Source organism: Solanum dulcamara, chromosome 9 (genome assembly GCF_947179165.1).
Source record: "Solanum dulcamara chromosome 9, daSolDulc1.2, whole genome shotgun sequence".
Taxonomy (NCBI): domain Eukaryota; kingdom Viridiplantae; phylum Streptophyta; class Magnoliopsida; order Solanales; family Solanaceae; genus Solanum; species Solanum dulcamara.
In genome coordinates this window covers 63,776,847-63,794,798 of record NC_077245.1, presented here as the reverse complement: position 1 = coordinate 63,794,798, position 17,952 = coordinate 63,776,847, and the positions used below count along the sequence as shown (strand labels likewise).

General features: G+C 35.3%; 1 long non-coding RNA gene across 1 annotated transcript; it reads right to left on the bottom strand.

The window, feature by feature from the left end:
- Positions 1-264: 264 nt before the first annotated feature.
- Positions 265-15,217, bottom strand: LOC129904607 (uncharacterized). Its single transcript, XR_008770457.1, has 3 exons — positions 15,167-15,217; positions 15,024-15,093; positions 265-520 (listed from the first exon to the last, which is right to left on the bottom strand). It is a non-coding gene; the product is annotated as an uncharacterized LOC129904607 (long non-coding RNA).
- Positions 15,218-17,952: the final 2,735 nt, after the last annotated feature.

The following is a 17,952-nucleotide window of genomic DNA, read 5'->3' as shown; positions in this document are numbered from 1 at the left end:
AATACCTCATAGCCTCCTACTCATAAGTGTGGCGCGCTTCACACCCATGAATAAGACTCTACTTAACGCAATATGTTGGACACCCTAGGACACTTAGAAAATCTTATGCTCTAATACCAAGTTTGTCACGACCCGACCTACGGCCTAGTCGTAACACGACGATCGCAACCCCGAAGGGCTCCAACCAAGCCTCTTGTACATATCATAAGCATACATAAGTAAAATATAAAAGCAAAAATATCACAAGAGAGTCTAAGCCATGATTAGAAATCTAAAAAAATGTTTGATGACAATATAGACTCAAACATATGTCCAACTAGATGCCTCAAAACATGAGTATGAGCGGGGGCTAAGACATATCCCTAGCTCACCCTCAATATACAACATAAGCAAAAGTCTTTTGAAAAGAAAGTAGTAAGTAACTTGAACTAGTCCCCGGTCAATGATGACTCACCACAATGCCTTTGATTAGAGGATGCCTACTAGTTATGTGAACGATAAGGATCTTCAACCTCAACCCCTACATTATGAGATAATATAGGCATAAGTATGCATTAGTACGTTGGAATGTACTAAGTATGAGGCCATGACATGCAAAGTAAATCATGGAAATGCAAGGGTTAAGTAAATCACATGATAAGATGGAATACATAAAGTCATGAGAAAATCATATTGACCAAAGCATTTATAACATAAGTTCAAATCATAACGTAATTAAGAAATCATACATATGTGGGATAGGAACCATAATCGACAATAAGACTGTGCGAGCTATAACATGGAATCTGATGATCCCCACATTAAGAAGAGGGAGGCTACTTTTTTAAGGTAGACTCCTAATCATGAACATGTGCTATTTGTGGATCCAGTAACTAGGCCATAAAGGCAATCCTACGATGGCACGTAGTTATAAGATAAGAGACTTCATATAAGGACCCCTTGCTTCGAGCCTCCACTTCAAGTCCACATTCAGTGCTAATTCAAATCCCACGGAATACATACATAACATAAGATCATAATTTCATATATCATATTCATGATCATAGGCTTGAAATCATAGAATTGCTCATTTTCATAACATACTTGTAATGTGAGAATTGTCCTTTCATCATTACAATCATATTTGCATAAATCATATCGTTAGGCCTTAGGTCACCTTACTTCATAACTTGCATGAAAAACCATGATTTGAAACATACTTATAATTCATGATCATAATGAAAATACATAGTCATAATTCATACTTTGAAAATTCATGACCATAGCTTGAACTTGGAATTTGGGTATGATATGAATGCATGATCAATTTACTTGAAAATCATGAAATAAACTTTAAAACATGCATGATCATAAACTTTATATCAGCCCATACATAATTCATATAGATAATATTATTTAGAAGTATAATTGAAAATACTCATATATTACACCATGAACCCTAGAAATCAAAATAGGAGAATTCATGAAAAAACTCTTCAATTTTATTCAATAGCCATCAATTTATATCAAAATAGACTAAAAATGATACTTTAAATCAACATTCATGCAATTGAAATAGAGATCACAAAACCCATAAAATATCATACTTTAATTTGAAAGAAAATTTGAGAACTTGATTGGGCTACATGGAAGAAAGGATTCATGAATCAATACCCACATACCTTGAGTGAGAACACAAATTAATTGGGAAGAACTTGAGAGTTTTGATGGAGAAATTGAGTGAATTTGCTTGAAGTCTTCAATGGAAACCTTTGAGATCCTTTTTGTAGAGAGAGAAATATTTGATAGATGAATTGTAGAAGAATGAATTAAATTAGAGGTTTAGGTAGATTTATAGAGTTGAATTAGGTCCTAAAAAAGTCTAAGTTCGTTAACTAATAATTTGAAAAAAAGTCTAAAACGCCCTTAAAAAAACTTAATTTCGGCCAGGAAGCCTTCCCAGGTCCACAACGCGGACCTGTCGCGACCAACTCGGCCAAAAGACTATTCCCAGATCTGCGACGCGGTCCTATTGCGGACTACTCTGCCTTGTGAGGCTTCCCAAGTGTGCTACTCGGTCCTGTTGCGGACCACACTATTTTGTGATTTCTTCGAAAATCTTTCTTCCATTCTACGGGTCCTAAAAATCCACCGAGATCATTTTCTTATATGTTTTGACCCTCTAATAGATATTCTGAATTTGGATTTTCCAAAAAGATTAAGAATAATACGTTACATGAGCGGCCTATTTCTGAAGCATTTTAAAGGTATATATATATAAATATATTTAAAAAAAATAATTCTGAGGGATGTTACATATGAGGATGTGCATTAACTATCAGTAGTTTAACAAATTCACCATCAAGAATACGTATCCTCTTCCTCATATTAATGACTTATTTTACCAGCTTCAGGGTGCATAGGTATTCTCTAAGAGTGTCTTAAGGTCGGGTTACCATCAGTTGAGAGTTCGAGAATCTAATATCCTGAAGACTACATTTAGGACTCGTTATAGGCATTATGAGTTTGTGGTTATGTCCTTCGAGTTGATAATGTCCTGACTACTTTTATGGAGTTAATGAATCTAGTATTCCGACCTTATTTGGACTTATTTGTGATTGTGTTTATTAATGATATCTTGGTTTATTCCAAGAATTAGGCGGATTATGTTAGTCACTTGATGATAGTACTTCAGAGATTAAGAGAAGAGAAGTTGTATGCAAAATTCTCTAAATATGAGTTTTGGCTCTAGTTCGTGACATTCTTGGGTCATGTGGTGACCAAGGATGGTATTGTGGTTGATCCATCCAAGGTTGCAGTGGTCCACGATTGGGTTAGGTCAGTTACCAAAATTTGAAGCTTTATTGGGTTGGCAGGCTATTATCTTCGGTTTGTTTAGGATTTTATCTTCTATTGCAGCCCCATTAACTAGGCTAACTCAAAATGCCATGGCATTTATGTGGACTGCTGAGTGTGGAGCGAGCTTTCAAAAGCTCAAGGTGTTATTGACTTCAACACCGATTCTAGCCTTACTCGAGGAGGGTGTGACCTTTATTGTATTTTGTGATGCTTCGAGAGTCAGTTTGGGTGGTGTATTAATGTAAAAGGGGAGAGTTATAGATTATGCTTCTCGACAGTTGAAAATATATGAGAAGAACTATCCTACCCACAACTTGGAGTTGGCGGCAATGGTGTATGTTCTGAAGTTGTGGAGGCACTATCTCTATGGTGTGTATTATGAGGTCTTTATCGACCACTGTAGCCTTAAGTATATCTTTTCCCAGCCAAACCCAAACATGAGGTAGCATAGGTCGTTGGAGTTATTGAAATACTATGATATCACCATTCTTTACCATTTGGGCAAAGCTAACATGGTGGAAGATGCTTTGAGTCAGAAAGCATCTAGTATAGGTAGTTTGGTCTTCCTTAAGGCGGATAAGAGGTCTTTGGCTTTGGAGGTTTAGTCATTGGCTAGGAAGTTAGTCCGACTGATATTTCTATATATCATAGCATTTTGACCTTTATGGAGGCTAGGTCTACTTTAATGGATTAGATTCATACCCACCACTTTGATGATGACAAGTTGAGGATCATTCGAGACAAAGTGTTGAGAGGTGAAGCTAAATCAACCTCTTTTGATCTGGAGAGAGTTTTGATGATTAATGGTCGTATTTGTGTGCCCAACGTTTATGATTGGGTACGTATGATGTTGGAGGTGGATAATTGTTCCAAGTATTGTATTCACCCGGGAGCGGCAAAGATGTTTCACGACTTGAAGAAATACTGTTGGTGGTGTGACATGAAGAGAGACATTATCAATTTTCTGTCTAAATGTCTAAACTGCCAACAAGTAAAGTATGGGCATCAAAAATTGGGTGTACCTATGCAAAGGATGCCCATTCCCGAGTGGAAGTGGGAATACATTACCATGGATTTTGTGACTGGGTTACCCATGGCATTGGGTAAGTATGACTCTGTTAGGGTGATTATGGACGAATTGATCAAATCATCCCATTTTCTTCTAGTAAAGACTAGCTACAATGCGGAGCAGTTAGCTAGGATCTATATTCGTGAGATTGTTAGGTTACATAGGCTGCATATTTGTATTGTGTCAGATCAAGGTTCGATGTTCACCCCTCACTTTTGGGAGGTATTACAGCGTGGTTTGGGTACGTGATTAGACATGAGTTCAGAATTTTATCCCCAGATTGACGGCCAATCCAAGTGGACTATTCAAGTATTGGAGGACAGGCTTAGGGCCTGTGTGATTGATTTTAGTTCTCGATGGGACCAATACTTTCCCTTATTAGAGTTTGCCTTTAATAACAATTATCACTATAGCATTCAGATAGCACTATTTGAGGCATTATACGGTCGTAGATGTCGATCAACTATTGGGTGGTTTAATTTAGTTATGGTGGATGCATTGGATACTGATTTACTTAGGGATGCTATGGAGCAGGTATGCTTGATTTAGAGTCGACTATTAATAGCCCAGAGTCGACAGAAGAGCTATGCGGACATGAGGGTTTTTCCATTAGAGTTTATGGTAGGTGATTGTGTTTGGGTCAAAATATTGCCCATAAAGGGTATGATGAGGTTCGGGAAGAAGGACAAGGTTAACTCAAGGTTTGTTGGTATGTTTGAGATTCTGAGAAAAGTGGGTAGGAAGGCTTATGAGTTGGCCTTGCCCCCTAGATTATTAGTTATTCATCTGGTGTTTCACATCTCCATGCTTCGCAAGTATATCCCGAATGAGTCCCATATGATTTCTTATGATATGGTGGAGTTGAGTCTGGATTTGATTTATGATGAGGATCCGATCGCTATTCTAGATAGGCAGCTTCATAGGCTCAGCCAAGGAGATCGCTTTAGTTAAGGTACAGTGGCGATATCGACTTGTTGAAGAGGCGACTTGGGAGTTAGAGTTTGACATGCAGGCTTGGTACTCTCAGCTTTTTGAGACTCCAGGTAATTTCCTTTATTTTATGTTTGAGGATGGATATTATTTTTAGTGGTGAATGATGTAATGACATTAAGAGTCATTTTCAGAAATTCTTGAGAAATTACCATTTTACCCTACCCAATAGTTTCTCTGAGTGTTAATTAATTGGTTTGTATGGTTGGTTTTGGTAAATTCTTAAAAAGGTTGTGATTTGAGTAAGTTTTTGAGTTTTAGAGGGTTAAGTTGTTCTAAATGTGGTTTTTGGTACTAACCAGAGCTACAGGTCTTGAAAAGAAATTCCATCAGTTCCATAAGCTTCGGATGTGGAAATTGGTCTATGAGAGTTGTCGGAATCAAATTTGGGGTTGATACGTTGATTTGAGGTCTTAAGTTGGAAAGTGTGGTTTTAAATGAGTTGGTTTGACTTTGGTCAGAATTTTGAGATCTGAGCATCAATTAAGAATTCTATTAGATCCGTTGCGTCCAGAATATCAAGTTTGGTCTAGTTGAACATTGACTTAGAGCCTCAGGACCTTAATCATCGTTCTGAGATTTTAGGCTAAAAGTTGAGTTTTAGGCCAAAAGGGAGTTTGTGAGAGTAATTTTATCATAACGACTTATTTTTGGAAATCTAACAATTTTGTTGAGCCTGGAGTTTTGAATTCAATATAGTAGAATATCCAATTTATTTGTATCGTACCTCGAATGATTTTCGACGGTCCAACCAAGAGCATTTTTGGACTTAGCAATCGACTGTGGTCGGGTTTCTAGTGAAGGTCATTTTGTTCTTCGCTATCGCGACCAACTCAAATTTTATTCTACGCGATTGTGACACTTGCCATGAGATCATGATGAGTCTTTTCCCTGTGCTTCGTGATTGCAAGGGTAAAGGGCTCGCGATCGCAAGGAGCAATTCGTGCCTGAACAATGTTATGCCGCGAAATAAGTCCCCATTTTTTAAATCCCACCATTTTTATCGATTTGAGTTTTGAGTAGGCGATTTTGGGTCAAGTTCTTGAAGGATTTTGTGTGGGTAAGTTCCCTTTTCAATCTTACCTCTTTTATTCATGAATTTTTCTTCTTAAATCCTTGAAAAAGTGTAGTTTTGAATGAGAATTATTGGGGGGGGGGTTCTTAAATTTTAATTCAGTTTTCATTGATTCTACCTCATTTTCTTGGCCTATTTTTATGGGTTTTCATCCACAAACTCCCTTCATTGAGTAGAACGTGTTTTTAAAAGAAATTTTCAGATTCAACCATTTTCAAAATTAATCAATTTTTGGACTATTTTACCCCGATTTCAAAAACTATCATTATGGGTGTCATTAGACTCCTTGTAATGTGTATGTTTCATTCTCGATTGTGGATTTTCAATTCAGACTTTTAATTTGGGATTGTTAATCATCCGATAGAAGTGTTCGAGTGCGAATTCGGCAATTGAGATAGGTTTGACTATCCTTCTTGAGACTGAGTTGGGGTAATTAGTTAATCCTATATTATAGACTTTGCGATGGGGTTGTAGTAGAGTTTGGGACTGTTTAATTACTTGTGATACCTTTTTGGAGGCTTATTTGTGTTCTGTAGCCCATATTGAGGGGGGGGGGGAGGGGGCTTAGTTCCTGTGTTGGGACTATGTAATCCATGAATTAACTGTGTTAGAGATGTAAAAAGGTCATTTCACTTTAAATACCCACCTGAGGGGTTGAGTTGGGGGTTTGAGCATAATTGAATACTGAGTTATTTCTAAGAGAGGGTGAATATTCATTTTAATAAAATTCCTTCACATTGCTATCTATTGATGGTGAATATCATGTTTAGGTTGAGTTTAGAGTTGAACCTTTTGTATACATGTTGAGTTGAATATTGCTTGCATGCCATATTTATTGTGATGCATTCATCCTCATTCATTACAAAACAACATTGATTTTGGAAAGTGCATAATTGTGAAAGTCTTTTTGAGAAAGAAAATGTGGCACCTTATTGAGTCTTGACCACGAGCTAGGTGGAAAGTTGATGAGATTTCGAGATGTGATACAGTATATGGACTGCAAGTCCCCCATGGGTCCTTCTCTAGAAGCCTTAACTCGATAGGTGTATACGACAAGTTGTGCGACAATCTTGATTCCACCGTACCATCATATCATTACATCATCACATTGTATTGCATTGAATTGATATCTGTGATACTTGACATATCTGATTAACTATGATATTGAACTGTACTTATGTGTTTATTTTAATCATTTTATTCCATATAAATTGGCGGCAACATAGCCGGAGTGAGACTTTTCTGTGTGCAGGTAGAAGCGTTTCTTTGTTTATTTCATAGATTTGATTAATTTCTTATACTTAGTAGGTTAAACCTACTAGGTACATGTGGCTTGTACTCACCTCTACTTCTATGTCCCTTTTGATGTAAATTTTAGCCAAGGTATCCAGCACGGTAGTTGATTTTCTAAAGATATACTATCATCGGATTAGTGGTGTGATCTTGGGATCCGGATCGCCGCTAGTTACATCTTTCATTTGCAGTATTTATTTTATTTGGAGACTTATATTGTATATTCAGACTCAAACTCGATGACGAGGTGTATAATAAGACTGTCAGTCGCTGTAAATATCCATGGTAGCTCTTCTATAAGTTCTCATAAGCAAGGTGACACTTATAAAACCATTGGAGTACTTCAACTACCCCAAGGCAACACTAAAACCACCATATCTGGACTAAGTCTGCACAAGCATCCTATCCTACCAAGAGGATATCGCAGGATTGGTATACCTGGTCCACCACTAGAAATCCATCCATGAAAGTGGAAACATGGGTGACCACATGTAGCGAATCATACTCCCTACCATGTCTAAATGAAGTAGATAGTTACATAAGAATGTATAGAACAAAGGGCACAAGTGACCATATGTAGCGAATCATACTCCCTACCATGTTTAAAATGAAGTAGATAGTGATATAAGAATATATGGAACAAAGGTCGAATACCACAAGATACTTCTTCCATAGTGCCCCTATCAAATATTTCCATTACAATCGTGATACAACATCAGTAATGAACCAATAAACCTTCTAAATCATTATCTACACATCACACATCAATATATAAGCAAGTTGTCTCAAGTTCAGATCCCTTTGACTGAAGATGTACTCAAGACTCCATGATCGGTGAAGAACTCACAGTGCACCCCATACAATTAGTGACTCTATAACTTAAGCACAAAGACACTACTGCTAACTCTAAGTCATGGATATGATAGTTTTTCTCAAAAGCCTTCAATTGTCTAGAAGCATAGGCAATCACTTTCCCCTTTTGCATTAATACACCATCATAACTTAATACTCTCTCTTATCTTCTTGTTCATGGCTTCCTGTAGAGATTTCTAAGGTAGCTTTTTGCCATCTCAGCGCTCCTATTTATGATTTTGTTCTACTTTAAAGATAATGTCATCTAAGACTTGTATTTTTCTTTCAAATCTATTGTAATGCATTAGAGACTTGTGCACGTGACAATTATATTTTGGGGGTTTAATTGAGTTGACTTTGTTATCAATATTTTCATTTGTTGTTAAACTTTCACTTTTATTTTTACTTTCGCATTTTATCGTAATATTTGAGTTATAGGCTGACTTGTATGGGTGGGATAAGACGAGTACCATCACCTCCAATTTGGATCATGATACCCTTGCACTAGGAGCTCTTCTTGCTCACATTTGGGGACCACCTGCTTGGTATGAAACTTTAGAAGAGGGTGAGATCCGACCCCTCTTTAGTTAGGAGTCGCATCACGAGCCCTGGAGCTTTGCTTTGGGCTTTGGTTGGCAAGTTCCTATTTTTCTATTCCATAGTCAAATTTAAGGTATTTGTTTTACCTATAATGCACAAACCACCTTATATAAGTGCCAAAACATGAAAATGGGTATAAATCAAGAATGTTAAGCTAGCTTGTCCTCAAAACAAGGTATAAACATAAGAAAAATGTTATACCCCGTGTGTTTACACATCAAATTATTTGCAAGCAAGTCGACTTAAATTAAAGAAAGTGTTATAATCCATATTTTTTTTGCATCGGACTATTCGTGAGCTAATGGACAAAATTTAAGGATTTTTAATTGCGAATTTTAAAATGGAATGAATTATTTGTAAATGAAAAGTTATATGGATAATATATGTGAAGTTAAACACAACTCAAGAAGGACCCTTGAGCCAATTCAAAGTGGAAGCCATCAATTTTTTTTAAGTCACGTTTTTGAGTGATTGAACTTCGGGAGGACATAACCCCTTCAGCATCTGGGAATTTGGGAAAAATCTTAACATGAAAGTTGTAGATAATTGAAATAGATTTCCAACCATAGGTCGTGGGTCAGAATATGACCTTTTAAGGAATAAAGGTCAAACTGAACAGTGGATTCGCTCCAACCCAATTCCAACTCGGATCTGGTCTAATACCCACGCCATTAAATGAAAATTTTCAGATTTTTCCTTCAGCTTTCAGACCAAAAATGTCCAAAAATTTCTAGAGAGAGTGAGAGAGGAAAATTCTAGAGAGAAACACCAAAATTGACCATAATTTATGCCCCAAATCTCAAAGCTCATGAAGAGAAAAATGTTGTACGTCGCGTTGCCTTCAATTTGAGCTAAAAATTAGCGAAGAAGGAGAAGTGTTAATGTGGTTGCTTCACATTGAGGTATTATTAAATTCTCTTTTACATTGTTAACAAGTTTATTTAGAGTTTTAACGGATTAGAATGGAGAAAATAGCATTATAAACTCGTTTGTTGATTTGTTGAGATTTATGGATTAAGGGGCTGTTTAAGTAGATTAAATAGATAGAATTAGCTGAGTGATGAATAATTTTTGATATTATTTTGATGTTGTTGATGAGTTATTATTCTTGAATTTGGAAGAATAAAGTGTATGAAGATATTGTATATATATTTTGGAGCTGTTTGGTATGATATTTGTGGGCTATTTAGAACTTGGTGTAACATTAACATAATTTTCTTAAATTTAAATGAGTGATGTTGCTGTTATGGGGCTGCTTCTATATGTCATTAAAATAAATGTAAAGATTGTACGAAATAACATATAAAAATTAGAGGTGGTTTGCTTGGCGTGTTGTAGGGGTTCATAAGGTTTTTGAGCATCTTTATGTAGTTAATTAGGGGCTATTTTGATATGTTTTTGTTGTTCTTGTTGAACTTGAAAGATTAATGATAATTAAGATTATACGTTATGTTTTATGTTGGTTGGGTTGTTGTAGGAATGTTCCGATGAAAATGTTAAGACTATGGATCATTAAAGATAACTTGAAGAGGTAGTAGTTATATGTGAATTTGAATTATTGTCGAATGTTATGAATGTGGGATGCCTTAATCTAGAAATAATATTATAATAAAGAGATTAATTTGTATTAAATGGAATTGGAAGAAAGAAAACTCCATGATTAGTGTTGGTGTTGAAATGGACAAAATTGGAGTTGCTTGAATTAGATTGGGTTGATTGTTGTTGTTGCTATTATTGTTATGGATTATGTGTTAAAAGTGAAGGGATTGTATATGTTAATGTCAAATCTCCGTTTGGACCATATTGGGGTTGTTCTAAGCTAAAAATGGTAGATTAATATCAATTAATATTGTGGTTGTTATTGTGGCTGATTACATAATAAAAATGAAAGCATTCAACATGTCAAGTTGGAGTTGTAATTGATTTAAGGGTTGCTTGTAGTGTGTGGCTGCTTGTGTTGAATTTAAGGATTAAGTGTAGTTACGATTATACATTGTATGGTTAATTGTTGGGTTGTTATAAATCATTTCGGTAGAGTGTGATGGATGCAACCTATTGAGAGTAATTCTATAGCATCATAGTCGTCATGTTGATAATTAACGCAAGTCGAATGTTATGTGGGTTGTTCAAAGTATTTTTGAATCTCGTTTTGGCTAGTCTTAACATTACATTTGAATGTGTGATTGTTGATATTGCTTGGTGTTTGTATGACTGATTTGAAGGTGAAAAGAGTGAGCGATATAGGAGAGCTTCTTGGTGGTTGTACGGCTGATTTGGAGGTAAAAAAAGTGAGAGATATAAGGGAGGTACTGTCCAATTTTCTAGAAATAACCTACTAACGATAAATTACATTTTATGCCTTTTCATAGCCTAACCATAGTGCTTAATGTATTAATATAGGTTGAGATCCTATGGGGCAGCATATACATGTTGTGTGCAGATAAACGCTAAAGGTATGAAAAGCCTATCCCTTCTTTTTTGGGGCATGTCTTAGATATAAGTGACAAATGATATGTATATGGAATTTGGGGTAATTCTATTCATGAGCTTCGAGCGCGGTTCATAATTTTTATTCACTTCTTGATGTTAGAACTCTTACAATAATTGAGCTATTGCTTCTCAAGTCTTCTATACATTAGGAAGTAGTAAGTATGTAAAGCTAACCTTTCTTTCTTTTGGCATGATCCACATGAAACAAACGGACGATGAATGTATAAATTCCAAAGAAGCTCTCATTCTTAGATACACTAGGATGGCTAATGTTCTTGATTTTCTAGAACTTATAAATCATTATGTCTTGATACATGTGTATGATTTCAGCCATCCTAATTTGGTATAATTCATATTTCGGTATAATTCATGATTCTTATTCACTCCTTAATGTTGAAACTCTTGGAATAATTGAGCTACCACCCTCAAGTCGTCTATATGACTGGATAGTGATTGATACGAAAAAGCTCCTTTTTTTGAAGGCTCTATGATGACTAATGTCCTTAACTATCATAAGTTGTCTCATATTAATTTGATACATGCCTATGATCCCTGAGACTTTACTTATAGTTCATGATAATAGTTAGAGAGAACTTAACATAACTATCATTTTGATATTCGAGTGTTAGCTTATTTTACTCATTTTATTGAGTCTCAGATGATAGTTGCACATGGTTACTAATGATACCCTATTCGTGCATATTGTTATTATATTATTCACCGAGCCCCTCGCTAGAGGGCCGGGTATGCATAGTTTACCACATTATTCACCGAGTCCCTCACTAGGGCCGGGTACGGTATATGATGATATGATTATGGCACCGAGTCCCATGACGGGCCGGGTATGGTATATATGTACACAACTTTATTCACCGAGTTCCTTACTAGAGGGCCGAATATGGTATATGATGATATGATTATGACACCGAGTCCCACAATGGACCGGGTACAATATATATGTACACAACTTTATTCATCGAGTCCCTTACTAGAGGGCCTGGTATGGTATATGTATATGATGATATGATGATGTGATAATATGATAATATGATGATATGACTTTATTCACCAAGTCCCATAATGGGCGGGGTACAACATATGACAATGATAGGTATGACTTCGTTATAAAATACCAGTACAGTGATTTCTTGATTTACATGCTTGTCTCCTGAATCTCTACTTCAGATGTGATCTCCTTTATAGTATTTTATGTTTTATATACTCAGTACATATATCGTACTGACCCCCTCTCTTTAGGGGGCTGCATTTTATGCCCGCAGGTACATATACTCGTTCAGAAATCTGCCAATGTAGGATTTTCACTCAGCTATTTTGGAGTGCTTCATTTTTCCGAAGCCTAGAATTTTGGTACCGAACCTTTGATGTATATATTTATTTATCCAGGGGTACAACGGGGCCCTGCCCCATCATTTGTTATTGTTGATATTTTTAGAGGTTTGTAGACATATGTGTGGGTTGTATATAAACGTTGTTCGGTTGTATTGGTATGATTTATGTTTTGGGACGTTTCCATTCGTAGTGACAGCCTTGTCGGCTCGCGTTTATGTATATAGTGGGACATTCCTACATGTAATGACAGCCTTGTCGTCTTACGTTCTATGCTATCTTATCTTTTGACAATTGTGACTCCCTAGGAGACAGGTAGTTTCAGTATATATGTATATATGACAGTTTTGAGACGACGCTCTGTCCATAAAAATTTCATATCATGTGAGTGTTGATCGATTATAGATAACAATTGTGTATATGAGTGTCCAATTCGGACACCAGTCACGACCTATGGGTTGGATCGTGACAAAAAGCATGTCTAAAAAAGAGTGTACATAGGCCCTGCATCACCACCCCACACTTTAACTTTTATTTGTCCTTGAACAAGCAACTAGAAACTTAAAGCATAACACTCACTTCACTACGCAACTCAAATCGGTTAACTCCTACGTAGATCACCAATTCACTTTAAGCATACAACAACTCTCAATACAAAGTGCGATGAACAATTCAACTAAAGACAATTCTACCAAGATGACATAGCCTCTAGAACCAACTCATCAACATAATACATAGGAAAAATTGCAATCATACTATCCAACAACTAAATCAAATACTCCCTCTGTCCCATTTTATGTGACACTTTTTCCTTTTTAGTCCTTTCCAAAAAGAATGTCACCTTAATTAGAAATATTTTAACTTTAACATTTCCCTTATACTCTTAATGAAATGATTTATAACCACATAAATATCTAAAAATTATTTTAGACCACAAATTTCAAAATCTTCCTTTTTTTCTAAAATACTTTGCCAAGTCAAACGATGCCACATAAAATGAGACAGAGAGAGCAGATCACTAAGTTTACATCACTATGTGACCCTCAATTTTCAAGAGAGATGGCCCATCGCACATTCATAATATATCATAATTTCTGTGGCACATGAATAAATAATATTGCTTACTCTCATACAAGAATTCACAAGCATATAACCTATATCATAGGTTTGTCCTTAGTGTCATACTCTATAAACAAAAATGCTAGAGGAATAGAATCAAAGGACTTTATGCATTGTAATGTCGGCTAAGGGATGGGCAGAAAATAATTGACTGCTCTCCCTAATGCACTTTTAAGATATTCACTTCAAACTTCATTGCTTCTTTTCCTTATGTCACCCAATTTCAACTTTTCTTTACACTTTCCTTTTATATCCCCCTTATCTTTAAGTACTCTCCCAATTTTCATACATTGTTAGCAAAGAGCTATTGAATTCAACTTTATATTTTACTTTTTCAAACTTCTTATTCTTTTTTGCTCTCCTTTCTCCAATGAATAACTTTTATACATGGCACCACTTTAATTTTCTTTCTTTTATCTCCACACCAATTTTCATTGATTCACTATCCTTTTTCTCTTTACTTTTTAAGTTTTTCTTTAAAGTGCACTACGAAATTAGGGATTAAATTAATGAAAGGTTCATCAATAAAGGAGAAAGACTAATTAAGTGGTTATCGAAGAAATCGACTCAAAGAGGCTATGGATAATGAAAGGGTAAATAAAAATGCAGTAAAAATTGACTTAATAAAGAAATGCCTAAATCATTTCAAATGAATCAACACTTCATTTCACATTATATACACACTCGACAAGTTCTAGATATTTACATACACGTAGAATATGCAAAATTTTTACCACACAATGACACACAAATGAGTAAACCAACTCCCTATCAACTCTCTACCTAACAATACAATCAAATTCAATTAAAATACATTCTAAGTCCATTTTTATTTGTCTAGAGTCAATCTTAGAGCTTGTGTGTCTTCAACAACTTTAACAAGATCCAATAAATCCAAGAAGTGATGAACTATCAAGTGTTATTGGACCAATTTGAAGAAGAAGACAAGAGAAACATACTTTAGGTTCCTTTAGAAGGCAAATTTATCTTTTTTGGTTCATACAATTGTAAAAGGAAGCTTGAGGTTTATAACTCAACTTTTTTTCATGGCTTTTATAATTTTTCATTACATAAGAATCCTCACTTGTAATATCATCATAGAGTGTTTTATAAACTTTGTGATGATCATAGAATATAAATTTTGATTAAAAAATTATTGCATCAAAATTCTCCTACGAGGCCAACCAACCAACACCAAAACCTTACAATAGTCCAAACAACCCTTACATCTCTCATGCAATGATCCCAAGATTAGACTCGTGGCTGATGACTATCCCATGATTCTTGACCTCAAAATAAGCCTAGGATGCTAATGTTAGCTCATGCATGGAGTTAAAAATAAGTACTTACCTCAATAGAAGAAAAAGCCCCATTTCTTCACTTGGACTCTTTAGAGGAAAATCCTTGATTTAGCTAAAATCTATAGAGGAATTGGTGTTAGAAAGACGTAATCATTAAAGAAATATTCATGAAAGGTGTTATATTTCACTTACATTGCGGAGGCATGAGTGGGGAGTGAGAAGAGAGCAGTTGTAGTCAAGATGAAGTGAGAGAGTGAAATAAAAATCCTTTTTTTGGGTATATTTAGAGTTTGATAAATTTGACATGTGGTGGCCTCACGTGGTCCGCATATTAAACATGCAATCCACATCCTAAATTTTCCTAAATCTTTCCCCCTAACACACAATCTAGATCGCATTTCATTCTCGTCAACATACGTTAGACATATAAGTCATATGTTATAAATATAGTCCGTACATGACCTCCCGTATTTTACTTCAGTAGCTCAAATTTTAGACACATTTTGAACTTTCACATATGATACAACATAAGGACTGTAAATCATTTATGTGGCCTGTATGTGGGTCTCACATATGGGCTCCTGAAATTGTAACGATTCATTCTGATCGTTATGGATAGACCAATGGTGGAAGAATTGGGCCAGAAAACCTTTTGAGTAGTGACTTAAATTTTTTTTAGTCTAGGTCAATCTCAGACGGAATCCAAGTGAGGTGAGGTATAGGGTAATTCGAGAATTAATTGGGGATAATTTCGAGGTGTGAAATAGTATTTCTAATAGATAATACATTAAGGAGTCCATAGGGCTTTCCAGATTTGGATTCGATGAGTAGAACTCTCAAAATTGAACTTAGTGTGAAAGGGTTAGTTTGAAACATCCCTGGTTGAAGATATGTTGTAAAGAAGGGGCCTTTGGAGGAATTTTTAAGCTGAAGTACCGTACGAGCCACCATAGAGGCACACCTTTTATTAGGTGCTACAACGGGACAAATCAGGCGTTATAGCAGGATTTTCGGCGCTATAGCGAGGTAGGGCCGCTATAGCAGGGTAAGTCGGGATTTAGTGCAGAAAATTCACAAAACTATTAATTGGTCATCTCATTTTGGGGAACTCCAAGGGCTACTTAGGGATTTTTCACCTGTTGTTAATCATATTCATCAATTAAAGTAGGTAATTACTTTTTCAACTTGTAAATTTGATTCTTAACCTTTAGAATCCATGAGGGTAACCTTAGGGAAGGATTTTAACTTGATATTAATGGCAGAAAGCCCTAGTTTGGATGGAATGATCATGAATTGGTCTAGAATTAAGATTTGATTATAATCTGTATATTGTTAGGCCACTATTGATGTGATTATTGTATTTTATAATCATTTTAGACCAAGAACAAGCCAAGATTAGTAACTAGGAAAAAAGCTCAGATTTTATAGAGTTTTCAAGGCTTGATTCAAGGTAAGTGATGGTTGTGTGTTTTTAAATTGTGTACGTATGCATGTCTACTGCTTTGTAGCATTACTTGTGCAATGCATGTGAAGGAAGCTAAAAGGATATTCTGAAATGACACCATGTCCATACTCTCATGCAATAAACCTATTTATTTACTTGTGGTCTCAAGTGTGATTGTTCATTATGAGTATCATTATTCCTGCTGTTTTTGATTGATGGTTGGTGCGGGTACCATGCCGGTACATATATCTATATGGTTGGATCAGGCACCACACTTGGTATGATTCATTGGAGGTTGGCTTGGATACAATGCCGGTACACTAACAGTTTGTGTGTGGGTTCCATGAGAGAATCAGGTATGTGCTTTGTGTGATCACGTGGGATATGTTTTATTGGCTTGGTTGCCACGTCAGTACAATAACAATTTATGTGTGAGTTCCACGAGAGAATTGGGTATGTGCTTTGTGTGATTATGTGGGACATGTTTCATTCATTAGTGTTTAGGATATTGTGATGAAAAATTTGATTTATGTTGTGAATGTGTCATGTATATATATATAGGTCCAGTCACCTGTCATGTTCCAATTTATTATTATATGATTATAATAGATGCATCTATGGAATGGTTACATGTGCTTTGCTATCAACTTGCAGTTTGATTTTTTGTAAGGTTGTTTATTCAAATTGTTAAATTAAGAGTACAATTTCAAACTATAATATTCCATTAATAATGTTGGTTGGTTTAACATAAATTGTACCCCTCTAAGTGTAGCTAAACCATTGGTTATACTCCCAAATAATTTTTTATGTGAGATATGTTATTTAACATATAGCAGCACTTGTATGCATCAAGTCAACAAGGTTTTCCTATATGGTTGGTTCAAGGTCAAGAATCAAATAATTCACATCAATTTTTTTTTGAATATGATTATATGGTTTAATTGCTTCACCATAATGTGGAAATATGGATCTCCAAATGAGGTTGGGGTAAATATTAGATTTTCTAACATTCAGTATAGAGATGAATACCAACTAAAAATTAGGTGTAGGATGAATTATTGAGGTCCTCGTAAAAATATGAATTTTAAGTTCACGAGATAATTTATTTATAAAAATATTGCAACCTAATTACCAGATATATTTATCGACTCTATGTTATAATTCAATTGCAAATGCTCCTACGAAAGTCCTTATAAGATATGAACTATGACTCGCCTAAAGTGTGATATACTGATACATCCAAATTACATCTCCGGTTAAGAAGTATAATACTGTTGTCGTCAAATATAGAACCCAACTAAATTGAGGTCGAATCCCACAAGGAATAAGGAAAAATCAAGTGATATGCAATTATTTTACCATTAGTTATTTATTTCCTTAAAAAAAGAGTTTGTGAAAATTATTTATCTTTCGATATCAATTGAAACAATTTAATAATAACAACATTTTAACAAAAAAGGAGTTAATCAAGAGAAAAAATTAGGATTGCGATCAGCATGAAAAATTTAGGATGACTGCCATTAATAGATCCTTC